The following is a 15,579-nucleotide window of genomic DNA, read 5'->3' on the forward strand; positions in this document are numbered from 1 at the left end:
TTGAAATAGGTAAACTCCACCAGTGTTTGAAATAGGTAAACTGCACCAGTGTTTGAAATAGGTAAACTCCATCAGTGTTTCAAATAGGTAAACTCCACCAGTGTTTGAAATAGGTAAACTCCACCAGTGTTTGAAATAGGTAAACTCCAACAGTGTTTGAAATAGGTAAACTCCATCAGTGTTTGAAATAGGTAAACTCCACCAGTCTTTGAAATAGGTAAACTCCACCAGTGTTTGAAATAGGTAAACTCCATCAGTGTTTGAAATAGGTAAACTCCATCAGTGTTTGAAATAGCTAATCTCCAACAGTGTTTGAAATAGGTAAACTCCATCAGTGTTTGAAATAGGTAAACTCCACCAGTGTTTGAAATAGGTAAACTCCACCAGTATTTGAAATAGGTAAACTCCATCAGTGTTTGAAATAGGTAAACTCCATCAGTGTTTGAAATAGGTAAACTCCACCAGTGTTTGAAATAGGTAAACTCCATCAGTGTTTGAAATAATTAAACTCCACAATTGTTTGAAAAAGGTAAACTCCACGAGTGTTTGAAATAGGTAAACTCCACCAGTGTTTGAAATAGGTAAAGTCCATCAGTGTCTGAAATAGGTAAACTCCATCAGTGTTTGAAATAGGTAAACTCCACCAGTATTTGAAATAGGTAAACTCCATCAGTGTTGGAAATAGGTAAACTCCACAAGTGTTTGAAATAGGTAAACTCCATAAGTGTTTGAAATAGGTAAACTCCACAAGTGTTTGAAATAGGTCAACTCCTTCAGTGTTTGAAATAGGTAAACTCCACAAGTGTTTGAAATAGGTAAACTCCACAAGTGTTTGAAATAGGTAAACTCCATAAGTGTTTGAAATAGGTAAACTCCACCAGTGTTTGAAATAGGTCAACTCCTTCAGTGTTTGAAATAGGTAAACTCCACAAGTGTTTGAAATAGGTAAACTTCACAAGTGTTTGAAATAGGTAAACTCCATAAGTGTTTGAAATAGGTAAACTCCATCGGTGTTTGAAATAACTAAACTCCAACAGTGTTTGAAATAGGTAAACTCCATCAGTTTTTGAAATAAGTAAACTCCACCAGTGTTTGAAATAGGTAAACTCCACCAGTCTTTGAAATAGGTAAACTCCACCAGTGTTTGAAATAGGTAAACTCCATCAGTGTTTGAAATAGGTAAACTCCACCAGTGTTTGAAATAGGTAAACTCCATCAGTGTTTGAAATAGGTAAACTCCACCAGTGTTTGAAATAGGTAAACTCCATCAGTGTTTGAAATAGGTAAACTCCATCAGTGTTTGAAATAGGTAAACTCCACCAGTGTTTGAAATAGGTAAACTCCATCAGTGTTTGAAATAGGTAAACTCCACCAGTGTTTGAAATAGGTAAACTGCACCAGTGTTTGAAATAGGTAAACTCCATCAGTGTTTCAAATAGCTGAGCTCCACCAGTGTTTCAAATAGGTAAACTCCATCAATGTTTGAAATAGGTAAACTCCATCAGTGTTTGAAATAGGTAAACTCCACCAGTGTTTGAAATAGGTGAACTCAACCAGTGTTTGAAATAGGTAAACTCCATCAGTGTTTGAAATAAGTAAACTCCACCAGTGTTTGAAATAGGAAAACTCCATCAGTGTTTGAAATCGGCAAACTCCACCAGTTTTTGAAATAGGTAAACTCCACCAGTGTTTGAAATAGGTAAAGTCCACCAGTGTTTGAAATAGGTAAACTCCACCAGTGTTTGAAATAGTTAAACTCCACCAGTGTTTTAAATAGGAAAACTCCACCAGTGTTTGAAATAGGTAGGCCTAGAATTTCAGTATAGCCAGTTTTGGGGCGCTAACGCTAGCGCCCGCCCGAAGTTAGCGCCCGCCCCAAAGTTGCGCCCCCTTGCCGGAAATTCAGTGGTTTCACCCTAAGAGGTTGCTGGAGCGCTAAAAGAGGCGTTGCACTACTATCTTTAGGCGCTAAGCCGGCGGTGCAGAGGGATAGCGCCGAGGCGGGGCGCAGCGCGGGTGCAGTCATTTTTTGATTGACAGCAGACCCCGTGGCGCCGACCAGCTCTTAAAGGGGGAAGGGACGAATTGGTCTGCTGCCACGCCCTGCACACTGCAGCTTTGCAAATAGGCCTCAACACTGCTGCTCAGCCCCAGGGAGTCATGGCAACGCCAGAGAAGGCCCGTGAGCGTGCCCTGCGCTTCTCAGAGCGTGATCTGGGAATAATGGTGACAGCTCTGGAGAAGAGGCGCAGGATCTTGTTCCCAGAGACTGGGAGGAATCCGAACCACCAAGAATACACCAGAGCCTGGAAGCAGATCGCCAACAGGGTGACGTTCACCGGCGATGCCCCCAGGACCCATAAACAATGTCGGAAAAAGTACAACGACCTGACCAGGATTGTCAGGGTGAGTACCCTTTCCAGTCTCCTCCTCATTCTTGCATGTACACCTGACATGATGGGCAAAGGGAGCTGAAAGTCCTAATGGCCAGCCCTCAGCCAGCAGCTTTGGGACAGTCATGAGCATCAATTGCCCATTCTGCACTCTACACTCTGGCCAAGCTATTCCACCATGGGAGGCAGTGCACAGTACATCAGGGCTACACTCTGGCCAAGCTATTCCACCATGGGAGGCAGTGCACAGTACATCAGGGCTACACTCTGGCCAAGCTATTCCACCGTGGGAGGCAGTGCACAGTACATCAGGGCTACACTCTGGCCAAGCTATTCCACCATGGGAGGCAGTGCACAGTATATCAGGGCTACACTCTGGGCAAACTATTCCACCATGGGAGGCAGTGCACACTACATCAGGGCTACACTCCGTACTTACAGCCCGTCCTTTCTCTTGCAGTCTAAAGTTGCCTATAATCGCCAGGCCCGTGCCAGGACCAGGGGAGGCCACGCCAAGCTGCAGAAGCTCACTCGCCTGGAGGAGCGCGTGAGTGGGCTCATGGGAGCCCGGCTGATCGTGCCCACAGCGTGCGGAGTAGCCGACCCTCCACTGCCCGGCAATGGTAAGGACCTCGCCTTTTGGCCCTCTCGCGTCGCACTTGCGCATCCGAGCTACCTCCTTTGCCACTGTCCCACCAATGCGCTGAATGCCACCAGTCCTGACTCCCTCGCTGACGCCGTCTCCTGACTCTAAAGCTACTCTTGTGCATTCCTGCTTTCAGCTGGTGACGACCAGGTCCGTGAAGCTGCCAGTGACAGCCACTCCGAGCAGGAGGAGGAGGAGGAGGAGGAGGAGCAAGAGCAAGCCGGACCATCAGGGGAACACTCAGGTCCCGCAGGAGAGGACGAAATGATTGACACGTCCTCACTGGACGAGTGCCTGGACCAACTGTCGCAGGGGATTGCAGCTTCTGGGACCAGTGGCGTCCAGCCACCCAGGAGCCCTGCGCGTGGGCTGCGGCCTTCCCCCAAAGGGGGGAAGGATCAGAGGGGAGTGCAGTTGATCGGGACACTCGCCGCCACCAACGTGGCAAGGTTCCCCTAGTTCGGTCCCCTGCTCCCCAGCGGGAGAGTCCCGACTCCAGTCCGGACACCTTCACCTCGGAGGAGGCGCGGAAGCTGGACAAGATGGCCGAGGATTCGGACCGGCGCCACACGGAGCTCATGCGCGTGGTGGGGCGCATGCCTGAGGCCATTGAGTCGCTGGCGACCAGTGTGCGCGAGTTCGGGGCATCAACTGCCGCGAGTGGCCGCATGCTCACTGATGCCGTCAAGTCCCTGGCGGGTGTGATGCGGGCGCACACCAGGACAACAGGGGCACTCACTGCTGCCACACGCGCTGTCTCAGGCAGGCATCGCCAGGGCACCCGCCACGCTGCAGCATCCCAGCGAGCCGCCCCTCAGCTGATTGTTGCGGATCCTGCAGTGCGGGCCCGGCCGAGTGCCAGCACGCCACAGCACCAGCCAGCGCATCCCAGACGCCAGCTTGCCCACATTGCGCCATCCGTCGCCGCCACTCCCCCACTGGGGCGTCAAGGGCAAGCGGCTGGAGCTGATGTTGGCCAGGCTCAGGTGCACCACTCAGCAGCCGGCCCCTCGAGGCCCAAAGGCCGTGTAGGCCGCCCCCCAAGGGCATCTGGCGGAAGGACATCTGAGCCTCAGGCGCCTTCCCCCAGCAGCCACTGGGCAGAGCTTGCGAAGGAGCAGCAGGCCGGGCAGGGGAGGCAAAAGGCTGGACAAGGTCTCGCCCTCGCGGGCCACTCAGTAGAGGGTGTGGCCAGCTTTCGTTTTATATGGCGGTGGCCATCTTTCTTTTGCCCATGGTTGCTTGGTTCGTGGGCTTATTTTTTGCGTTAAGGCCGAGGTTGAGGCCAGGTTTGTACAAATGTGGAGTTACTCCTGCCCAGTTTGTGGGAGTGAGTCATTTGTTGGGCTTTTTGTGGGGCCCGTTGATTGTTTTTGGGGATTCATGTGGGAAGGGGTTTTCATTTTTGTGTAATAAATAATTATCTTTATTCATAGAGTCTCCATGGTTGTTCTTGTTAGTGTTTGGTGGCTTCGCCGGCTGAGGGCTTGCGGAGCGGCTGCATTCATCTTCCCTCATGGCCACAAGGCATTCCCTGACAGGGGGCTTAGAAGTAACGTGTAATAAGGTGGCGTCGCGCGGCCCTTGGCCCTGGTCGCTCCCTCCTGGGAACGTACTCCTGCTCCTCCTCCTCCTCCTCCTGCTCCTCCTGCTCCTCCTCCTGAGGTGCTGCTCCAACGTCAGGTGGCAGTGCCTGAGTCCTGCGGATAGCCAGGTTGTGTAGCATGCAGCAAACCACCACAAATTGGGAGACCCGGTCCGGCGAATACTGCAGAGCTCCTCCGGAGCGATCAAGGCAGCGGAACCGCTGCTTGAGGACCCCAATAGTTTGCTCGATGATGTTGCGGGTGGTTTGATGGCTCTCGTTGTAGGCCTGTTCAGCAGCGGTCCTGGGCGCGCGGAGCGGGGTCATGAGCCAGGTACACAAAGGATAGCCTTTGTACCCGAGTAGCCATCCTCTTGGGGGAGGCTGTGCCGCGAACATGTCATGCACAGTACTCTGCCGCAGGATAAACGCATCGTGGCTGCTGCCTGGAAAGCTGGCATTGACAGCCATGATGCGCTGCTTGTGGTCACACACCAGCTGCACATTCAGAGAATGGTAGCCCTTCCTGTTGCGAAACTGCTCGCCATGCTCCAGAGGGGCCCGCAAAGCCACATGCGTACAGTCAATGGCGCCCTGCACCAAGGGGAAGTCCCCGAGTCTTGCAAATCCCAAGGCGCGCTGATGCTGGCTCTCCAGGGCCATGGGGAAGGAGATGAATTGGCTTCTCCTTCTGAACAGTGCTTCGGTCACCTGGCGGATGCAGCGATGCGCGCCGTACTGGGAGATGTTAGCTATGTCCCCAGCAGCGGATTGGAAGGAGCCGGTGGCATAGAAGTTCAATGCCACCGTCACCTTCACTTCCACCGACAGAGACGTCCTGCACCTGAGCTTTGGACGCAGATCTCTGCGAAGCAGGTGGCAGATCTCTGCAACTGCCTCCTTTCGGAATCGGAGCCTTCTAACACATCGCGCGTCAGTCATGTTGAGGTAGGAGCGCTGCTGGCGGTATAGCCTGACTGGGTAAGGCCTACGTGGCCGACGCCTGTAGCCCCCTCTGCCTCTACCCAGGGCTGCCCCTCTCACAATGTGTCTGCGAGCCCTACGGACATGGCGCTGCAGCTTCGCGTTGGCACCCCATGCAACCCCCATCAAATCCTGGCAAACAGTCAAATTTCCAAAAGGCCACTTGCAGCGCTCTGGCCTGAGTCCAAAAATACCTGAGCTGTTGCTGCTTGAAACCAGTTAGCTATCCTCCTTGTTGTGTGTCCAGAAATGCGTTGCACAACAGTGTTTGCTGCAAAATGGCTGGCCTTTATACTGGAGGGTATGTCCCCTTTAATTTGCGCCCCCCAGGGCCCGCGCTGGCTGTGTTGCGTTCCTTTTTTCAAACGCTCCGGACGCCAGCCACAAAATGGGGCGGTCCGACTGAAGTTTGGAATCGGGGTGCGCAAAGGGCGTTGCACGAGGATGTGACGTCATTTTCTGCGCGCGCAGCCGGGCGGGCGCTAAACTTTGCGCCGGCGCTAAGGGTCAACTTAATTTGGGGCGAGGCGCAAACTGCGCTGCGCCCGGGTGCTACACGCATAGCGCCCGAAATTCACTTCTCTTAAGGCGCTAACTGCTGGCGCAACCAACTGAATTTCTAGGCCGTAAACTCCATCAGTGTTTGAAATAGGTAAACTCCACCAATGTTTGAAATAGGTAAACTCCACCAGTGTTTGAAATAGGTAAACTCCACCAGTGTTTGAAAGATGTAGGCCTAGAAATTGGGTTTTGGCTTAGCCAGGGCTTTAGCGCCGGAAATTAGTGCCGGCGCTAAGTCCCCTGCGCGCGCCAAAAATTCAGTGGCGCCGCGCCCAAACGGCTGCCGGCGCTACTGAAGGGTCTTAGCGCCTGGAAAAGGGCGCTAACTGCCGTTTCGCGCCGCAATTCCAGCGCTGCGGCACCCGATGCGGTGCGGCAGGCTGGGGAAGTGCAGGCCTCCTCCTTCCGTTAAGGAGGAGCTGCCTGCACCCGGCCGCGGCCCGCGCAAATCTGCTTAAAAATGAGCCCGGCACCTCGGACAAGTGCCGGGCTTGCATCTGTTCCGGGGGGGGTGGGGAGAGAAGTCCGGGGAGGGAGCTGCGGGCAGGCGGCCGGCGGGAAAGCGGCCGGCCGCCGCGGGGCCTTTAATGCGCCGGCGCTAACTGCAGTAAGGCACCTCTGACAAAACGCTGGTTGCGGCTGCCACGGGCGAGGCGGCCGCAACTCAATTTCGGAGTTCGGGCGGGTTACCACGGCAACCGGGACGCTGCGCACACCGATGACGTCATCGGTGCCGGCGCAGCGCTACCGGAGCAACGCCGATTTAGGGCCCCAGGGAATTTCACTACTGGCCATAACTCCGGCGCAAGGCCCTCTCGCGCCTCAAATGAGGCGCTAAGGCTACTGAATTTTCAGCTGGTAAACTCCACCAGTGTTTGAAATAGGTAAACTCCACCAATGTTTCAAATAGGTAAACCACACCAGTGTTTGAAAGTAGGTAAACTCCACCAGTGTTTGAAATAGGTAAACACCACCAGTGTTTGAAATAGGTAAACTCCATCAGTGTTTGAAATAGGTCAACTCCTTCAGTGTTTGAAATAGGTAAACTCCACAAGTGTTTGAAATAGGTAAACTCCACAGGTGTTTGAAATAGATAAACTCCATAATTGTTTGAAATAGATGAACTCCATCGGTGTTTGAAATAGCTAAACCCCAACAGTGTTTGAAATAGGTAAACTCCATCAGTGTTTGAAATAGGTAAACTCCACCAGTGTTTGAAATAGGTAAACTCCACCAGTGTTTGAAATAGGTAAACTCCATCAGTTTTTGAAATAAGTAAACTCCATCAGTGTTTGAAATAGGTAAACTCCACCAGTGTTTGAATTAGGTAAACTCCATCAGTGTTTGAAATAGGTAAACTGCATCAGTGTTTGAAATAGGTAAACTCCACCAGTGTTTGAAATAGGTAAACTCCATCGGTGTTTCAAATAGGTTATCTCCACCAGTGTTTGAAAAATGTAAACTCCATCAGTGTTTGAAATAGGTAAACTCCATCAGTGTTTCAAATAGGTTATCTCCACCAGTGTTTGAAAAATGTAAACTCCATCAGTGTTTGAAATAGGTAAACTCCATCGGTGTTTCAAATAGGTTATCTCCACCAGTGTTTGAAAAATGTAAACTCCATCAGTGTTTGAAATCGGTAAACTCCATCAGTGTTTGAAATAGGTAAACTCCATCAGTGTTTGAAATAGGTAAACTCCATCAGTGTTTGAAATAGGTAAACTCCATCAGTGTTTGAAATAGGTAAACTCCATCGGTGTTTCAAATAGGTAAACTCCACCAGTGTTTGAAATCGGTAAACTCCATCAGTGTTTGAAATAGGTAAACTCCACCACTGTTTGAAATAGGTAAACTCCATCAGTGTTTGAAATAGGTAAACTCCACCAGTGTTTGAAATAGGTAAGCGCCATCAGTGTTTGCAAAAGGTAAACTCCACAAGTGTTTGAAATAGGTAAACGCCATCAGTGTTTGAAATAGGTAAACTCCATCAGTGTTTGAAATAGGTAAACTCCATCGGTGTTTCAAATAGGTAAACTCCACCAGTGTTTGAAATAAGTAAACTCCATCAGTGTTTGAAATAGGTAAACTCCATCGGTGTTTCAAATAGGTAAACTCCACCAGTGTTTGAAATAAGTAAACTCCATCAGTGTTTGAAATAGGTTGACTACACCATTTTTTGAAATATGTAAACTCCATCAGTGTTTGAAATAGGTCAACTCCTTCAGTGTTTGAAATAGGTAAACTCCACCAGTGTTTGAAATAGGTAAACTCCACCAGTGTTTGAAATAGGTAAACTCCATCAGTGTTTTATATTGGTAAACTACATCGGTGTTTGAAATAGGTAAACTCCACCAGTGTTTGAAATAGGTAAACTCCATCAGTATTTGAAATAGGTAAACTCCATCAGTGTTTGAAATAGGTAAACTCCATCAGTGTTTGAAATAGGTAAACTCCATCGCTGTTTGAAATAGGTAAACTCCACCAGTGTTTGAAATAGGTAAACTCCACCAGTGTTTGAAATAGGTAAACACCATCAGTGTTTGAAATAGGTAAACTCCACCAGTGTTTGAAATAGATAAACTCCATCAGTGTTTGAAATAGGTAAACTCCACCAGTGTTTGAAATAGGTAAACTCCACCAGTGTTTGAAATAGGTAAACTCCACCTGTGTTTGAAATAGGTAAACTCCACCAGTGTTTGAAATAGGTAAACTCCATCAGTGTTTGAAATAGGTAAAATCCATCGCTGTTTGAAATAGGTAAACTCCACCAGTGTTTGACATAAGTAAACTCCACCAGTGTTTGAAATAGGTAAACACCATCAGTGTTTGAAATAGGTAAACTCCACCAGTGTTTGAAATAGGTAAACTCCACCAGTGTTTGAAATAGGTAAACTCTATCGCTGTTTGAAATAGGTAAACTCCACCCGTGTTTGACATTGGTAAACTCCACCACTGTTTGAAATAGGTAAACACCATCAGTGTTTGAAATAGGTAAACTCCACCAGTGTTTGAAATAGGTAAGCTCCACTCGTGTTTGAAATAGGTAAACTCCATCAATGTTTGAAATAGGTAAACTTCACCAGTGTTTGAAATAGGTAAACTCCAACAGTGTTTGAAATATGTAAACTCCACTAGTGTTTGAAATAGGTAAACTCCATCAGTGTTTGAAATAGGTAAACTCCACCAGTGTTTGAAATAGGTAAACACCATCGGTGTTTAAAATAGGTAAACTCCACCAGTGTTTGAAATAGGTAAACTCCACCAGTGTTTGAAATAGGTAAACTCTATCGCTGTTTGAAATAGGTAAACTCCACCAGTGTTTGACATAGGTAAACTCCACCAGTGTTTGAAATAGGTAAACACCATCAGTGTTTGAAATAGGTAAACTCCACCAGTGTTTGAAATAGGTAAACTCGACTAGTGTTTGAAATAGGTAAACTCCATCAATGTTTGAAATAGGTAAACTCCACCAGTGTTTGAAATAGGTAAACTCCATCAGTGTTTGAAATAGGTAAACTCCACTAATGTTTGAAATAGGTAAACTCGACTAGTGTTTGAAATAGGTAAACTCCATCAGTGTTTGAAATAGGTAAACTCCACCAGTGTTTGAAATAGGTAAACTCCACCAGTGTTTGAAATATGTAAACTCCATCAGTGTTTGAAATAGGTAAACTCCACCAGTGTTTGAAATATGTAAACTCCATCAGTGTTTGAAATAGGTAAACTCCATCAGTGTTTGAAATAGGTAAACTCCATCAGTGTTTGAAATAGGTAAACTCCACCAGTGTTTGAAATAGGTAAACTCCACCAGTGTTTGAAATATGTAAACTCCATCAGTGTTTGAAATAGGTAAACTCCACCAGTGTTTGAAATAGGTAAACTCCATCAGTGTTTGAAATAGGTAAACTCCACCAGTGTTTGAAATAGGTAAACTCCATCAGTGTTTGAAATAGGTAAACTCCATCAGTGTTTGAAATAGGTAAACTCCATCAGTGTTTGAAATAGGTAAACTCCATCAATGTTTGAAATAGCTAAACTCCACCAGTGTTTGAAATAGGTAAACTCCATCAGTGTTTGAAATAGGTAAACTCCACCAATGTTTGAAATAGGTAAACTCCACCAGTGTTTGAAATAGGTAAACTCCACCAGTGTTTGAAATAGGTAAAGTCCATCAATGTTTGAAATAGGTAAACTCCACCAGTGTTTGAAAGTAGGTAAACTCCATCAGTGTTTGAAAGTAGGTTAACGCCTCCGGTCCCTTTAGCACAAAGCTGTCAGGGATGCTTCTGACCATCATCTTCGCAAATCATCCACTTTGGACCTAAGAATGAGAGATCAGAGTATTTTCTTAATGATGAGAAGCTAGGAATTGTGGAGGAGCTGAGGGATTTAGGGTTCCAAGCTCAGCAATCTAGTGGCCATGTGCAAAAAATAATTGAAAAGGCTAATTGAATGTTGGCATGCACGATGCACTGCCTAGGATAAGCCCCATGCACCCAGCTCCTGCAGCAGCACTTGCACTTCACCAAGAATGGTGCAGATCTGGGGTTGCTCTGTCAGTTGGCTGCATATGTTCTGGGCCTCTACATTGTTTCTTTCCCTGGCACTTCTCTTCCTTCATCTTCCCCTTCAGCCCGCCAAAGGGTTGAAATGCATTTTGAGCTTTCCTTAAAGGCTCAAAGAATTTTTGGCTCCCTTTACCTACTTACCTTCAGGTGTCCAATTCAGTAAAATTTCAGGTGAAGCCATGGTTTTGAACAAAGCCAAAGATACACAGTCAGGAATGAATAATAATGCGAATGAATGAAATCCCAAAATTATTGGTAGTCAGCACTGTGAACTTAGTTATCTTTACATTAGTAACTGGGCATTCAAACCCAAACTTAATTTGTATAGATACCCAATTGCTTCAGACAGAAAGATTGCCCCAAGATATGTGTCTTTGTATATACCTATATATATACTCACATATATATGAATATGTACACGTTTCCCATTTATGTATGTGTACAGTTGTACATTGTCCTATCATCACTTCAACACAGCAACCTTCTGCTCCTCATTTGTAATTCAGAAGAGTTCCCTGTCTACATTTTTTGTTCACTTGTAGAAATTAGCTTTTTCAAAATCCACTGTGGGCAGAGTTTTACACAAAAGATGAGCTTTTATTGTATTTTAAATGTCATTTGAATAAATTAGCAAGTACAATAATTACAGCACTTAACCAGCAAAAAGCTGCTACAGCATGATAAAGCATGTCTATAATTAATCACACTCCATGCTGGCCATTTTATCCAGCCTACGAGGTGGAATTTGTACATTTTGGATTTTAGACAGCAAAATGAAACATCTTACAAAAGGCAGATTGTGCCTTGTTTAGCATCTGAAGTGTTTTGTACCAGAGTTTCAAACCCTGGTCCAAATAAGCTGAAACTGACTTCGAAACAAACTCCATATGCCAGTAATCACCTTTACCTACAAAATGTTGTGGTTTACGAATTTGCTGGGTTGAAAACTCTTTCTCACCATCTGAATGAGAGTGATGCAGGTCAGAGACTGTCGTTTTATGGACTGTTAAAGCATCCATAAGGCCTATATAGTCACAATGTTGCTTGTAAACTTGTAAGGAATTGATTAGGGTTATCTAGCCTTAGTTCAGGTGTTTTGGGTCCGTGGGAATCAAACCGAGGCTCGTGTGGAGCATAAACACAAGCACAAATCAGTTGGGCCAAATGGCCTGTTTCTACGCTGTACATTCTATGTAATCCCAGCCAATCGCTTTTAACTCTGAGCCAGATCTGAGTGATCCCCTACAATCTGTTATTGAGAGTGAAAATTTGTTGCAAGGTTTTTACTTTTGTTTTTTCTGTTTACTCTTTGATTTCCTTCCCTTGGCCGTCCCACCCCAAAAGCAGTGGTTCATGCTGGAGTAGAGTTTCGGGGGTGTCAGCAGCCTTTCTATACCATCCTGACTGGCCATGCATGCCTGAGCTTGGATATGGCCTAGCTATCAGGAATGGAATGGCAGGTTGATAGCCCCTGTTGTAGTTCTTCCAGCCCAAAGACTCCAAGGGCGAGAAATTCATATACTTACCGCCACCTGTTAGCGCCAGCGATTCTAGAAAAAATGGTAGCCGTCGCTCTTGCACCAGCTGGATGCGGTCCCCGTGGTGGCCGCTATATTGGTGGGCCCCTTTGTGCTGCCGGTAACCTGCAGCGCCCTGTAAAATAAAATGGCAGTGTGGTGACGTCAGTTGGTGTGCAATGCCGACTTAACGTCAACTACGCGAACCTCCATCCTAGCACTCAATTCAGTGATGGGTCCTAAGCACGCCAGGTTAACACTGACAGGGGCGATATCTGCAGCTGTTAAAGGGACACAGACATCAATCAGGTAAGTTTGAATGGAAGGGTTTGGCCTTGTTTTTTTGAATTTTATTGAAGTGGTGGCATGCTGCTATATATGTGAAAAGTTTTTTAAGTGTTTTTTTGGAAGTGCTGCTGGATGCTTGCAAGGCTCGGAACCCCTTTGAGAGGACAGAACATGCTGCGAATACACAGCAGGTCATGCCACATCCATGGACTTCACATTTCAGGTCGACATGCTGCCTGACCAACTGAGTATTTGCTGCATCTTTTGCTGTCATTTCACATTTACAGCATCCACTTGCAGAGGGAAGAGGAAGACGCAGAAGTGGAAGAAGCAGAAGAGGAGGAATCAGACGGAAGGATGCATCCCAGACAGCCCCTTTGTGGCCGGGATATCTGGGATGGAATCATCTGCCTGCGGTCCCACTGGCTGGGCAGGCTGCCTCTTCTTGTTGACCCATTGACTGGGCAGGCTACATTTCTTGGGTGTGTGAAATGAGGAAGACACAAGGGTGAAGTTGTGCTGACGGGAGGGCACGAAACCTAGAGGAGCAGGCCAGAAGGGGGATAACGTACAAGGATACCCGCATCTTGTATCCTTTCAGCCCCGCCTGCTGGCCAAGGGCTCAGCCATACTCCTGCCAAGAATGGTCTCCTCCAAGGGGGTGAGGTGATGCTAGGATTGGTAGATGTGTCTCGTCATTGGTGCAGATTGTTGGTAGGTAACTTATTGGGGGTCCTGCATTGAGCAGTGTGTGAGGCTAGTGGTGCAGTTGGTAGGTGATGGCTTTTGAAGTTGCATTCACTGACCTTGACCAGTGGTCTGAGGTCATGAAGCTTCTTTGGGCACTGGAGCCAGGTGGGGGGGTGGGGGGGTGACACTGCTGGCAGTGATGGCCTTGGTAATGTACTCCCACATTGTTCTTTCTGGAGGGCCTCCTGGCCCCAGTGGGTAGAGGGCCAGACCTGCAGTGTTGACCCCCTGCACAAAGCTGGAGTGCTGCGTGCGAGACCCCGGGTGCCCCTTCCCTGGCTTGCTGAGCCATTTGTGTTAGTGCTGAGGCAGTTTTCCCATCTGTTCAGTTTAGGAAGGTAATTCAGCTTTAAGAGCTGAATAATCACATTTGGAACTTCTTTTAAATATTGAATATTTGTAAAAAGACAAAGGGCTGAAAAATGTATAGAATCAGTGCATTTTATTTTGCCTTGCTTCAATGTGCATGGCCCCTTTAAATTTCCGAGCTCCTCACTGCCCACAATGCATTGCGAGCTTCACAGCCTTGCACACAGACACTCGGGGAAGCAGCAACGCCGCACCAGGACTACAAATTGGTCTCGGATCCCTTGTGCAATGCCACCAGGACAGTGTTGCGCCTAAGGTTAGCGCTGCGCCACCTACCTCCATGCCCCCCCCCACACCAATTTAGATCAGTTAACGCTGCGGCCATTTCAGGCGGCCGTTAACAGCAGTTGGCGGTGGCAATCACCAATTCCCCCCCCCCCCCAAGTCTAATTAGAGCACCACGACACTGCCCTAACTAACTCAAATTAGCTGGCTCAATACTGAAGGGCGATTGAAATTGAGACTTTCCTTGGCCACCATATTATGTTATGGTGAGTTCAGGTTGTACTTTAGGTGTCTGTAAACTGGTAGCATTGAACATTGTGCAAGAATGCTGACATTTCAAGGCCAAGCCTGAAACATACAGACAGACAGACAGTTTCTAGTTCTGTGTTTATCGCGTTACCCAGACTTGTTACAATTCATATCACATCAGATTTGATGTGGCTGTTATTATGAAAGGTGGCCACACCTGCACATGCAGAGACCAGCTGCATCTCTGCACCTGTGTGAAGCCGCTTTCTTTGTGGCACTCCACACAAAATTAAAAAGCTCCTTTGCTAACATGTGGCCATCATTTTAATGCAACATCTTTCTCCTGTGGTGCCTGCTGTCAATTACTGAAACTGCAAACACGAAGGTGAAATTGGTGTGATTTTAATTCATAGGAAAACAATGACCTTATGCTCTAGTGGAGGAGGTTTCCATTCTCTTTCATAGTCCAGTGATAAACACAATTAATTACCTCGTAAAATATGTGCATACATATATCAGTTATTATTTAGGATTTTTTTTAAATTCTGGAAGTCCTGTGATACAGAACATACTCCTTCCTTTGTGGCCGAGTTGCAGGAATGTATCTTTACTCTTTGATAATCCAAGTGGCCTGGTTGAAGAGTTTTATATGGGTCGACTTTGAACCCAAGTAGGCCGATGTAATAGGTGCATCTCAATTTTTTTAGCAGGCTACAGGCACTCCCAAACTCGACCGCGGTTGATGGCGAACACAGGTCTCTTCTGCCTTCAGCCGCACGTGGAAGCACAAAGGATCTGATCTTCTTTGTTCCATTTGCAGTGGAGACCCATTTTTTCACGGGTCTTGGGAGCTGGCGCTGGACTCACTTGATTCCCTTCTAGCCTAAAAATGCATAGGGTTGTTTTGGGGCATGTGAAGCCAATTGAATCAAAGCTGCCTGGTGAAAATTCTCAAATTGTAACAGAGACCTGCAATGATGTCATTACAATATGGCCATGCGCAGAAAACGGGTCTCCATATTCCCAAATGACACCGAGACAAGGAAGCATTTTTTGCCGATGTAAAATCTTCAGTTTGGATTCTTCACTGCTGGAAGCAGCCTGTGAGGAGTTAAAACCCAAGGGGCTAGATTTTCAGTATAGACAGTTTTGGGGCGCTAACCTTAGCGCCCGCCCGAAGTTAGCGCCCGCCCCAAAGTAGCGCCCCATTGCCGGAAATTCAGTGGCTTCGCCCTAAGAGGTTGGTGGAGCGCTAAAAGAGGCGTTCCACTACTATCTTTAGGCGCTAAGCCGGCGGTGCAGAGCGCAACACCCGAGCTCGGGCGCAGCGCACGGCAGACACTCTGGTGCCAGTGAGCTCTTAAAGGGGAAGGGTGCATGTGTTTTTTTCAAAGGCAGAGTCTGGGGGACAAAACAGCAGGAGGAGGAGGAGGAGGAGGAGGAG

The sequence above is a fragment of the Somniosus microcephalus genome, chromosome 18, assembly GCF_052327205.1.
Source record: "Somniosus microcephalus isolate GS21.2 chromosome 18, FLI_Smic_1.0, whole genome shotgun sequence".
NCBI lineage: Eukaryota > Metazoa > Chordata > Chondrichthyes > Squaliformes > Somniosidae > Somniosus > Somniosus microcephalus.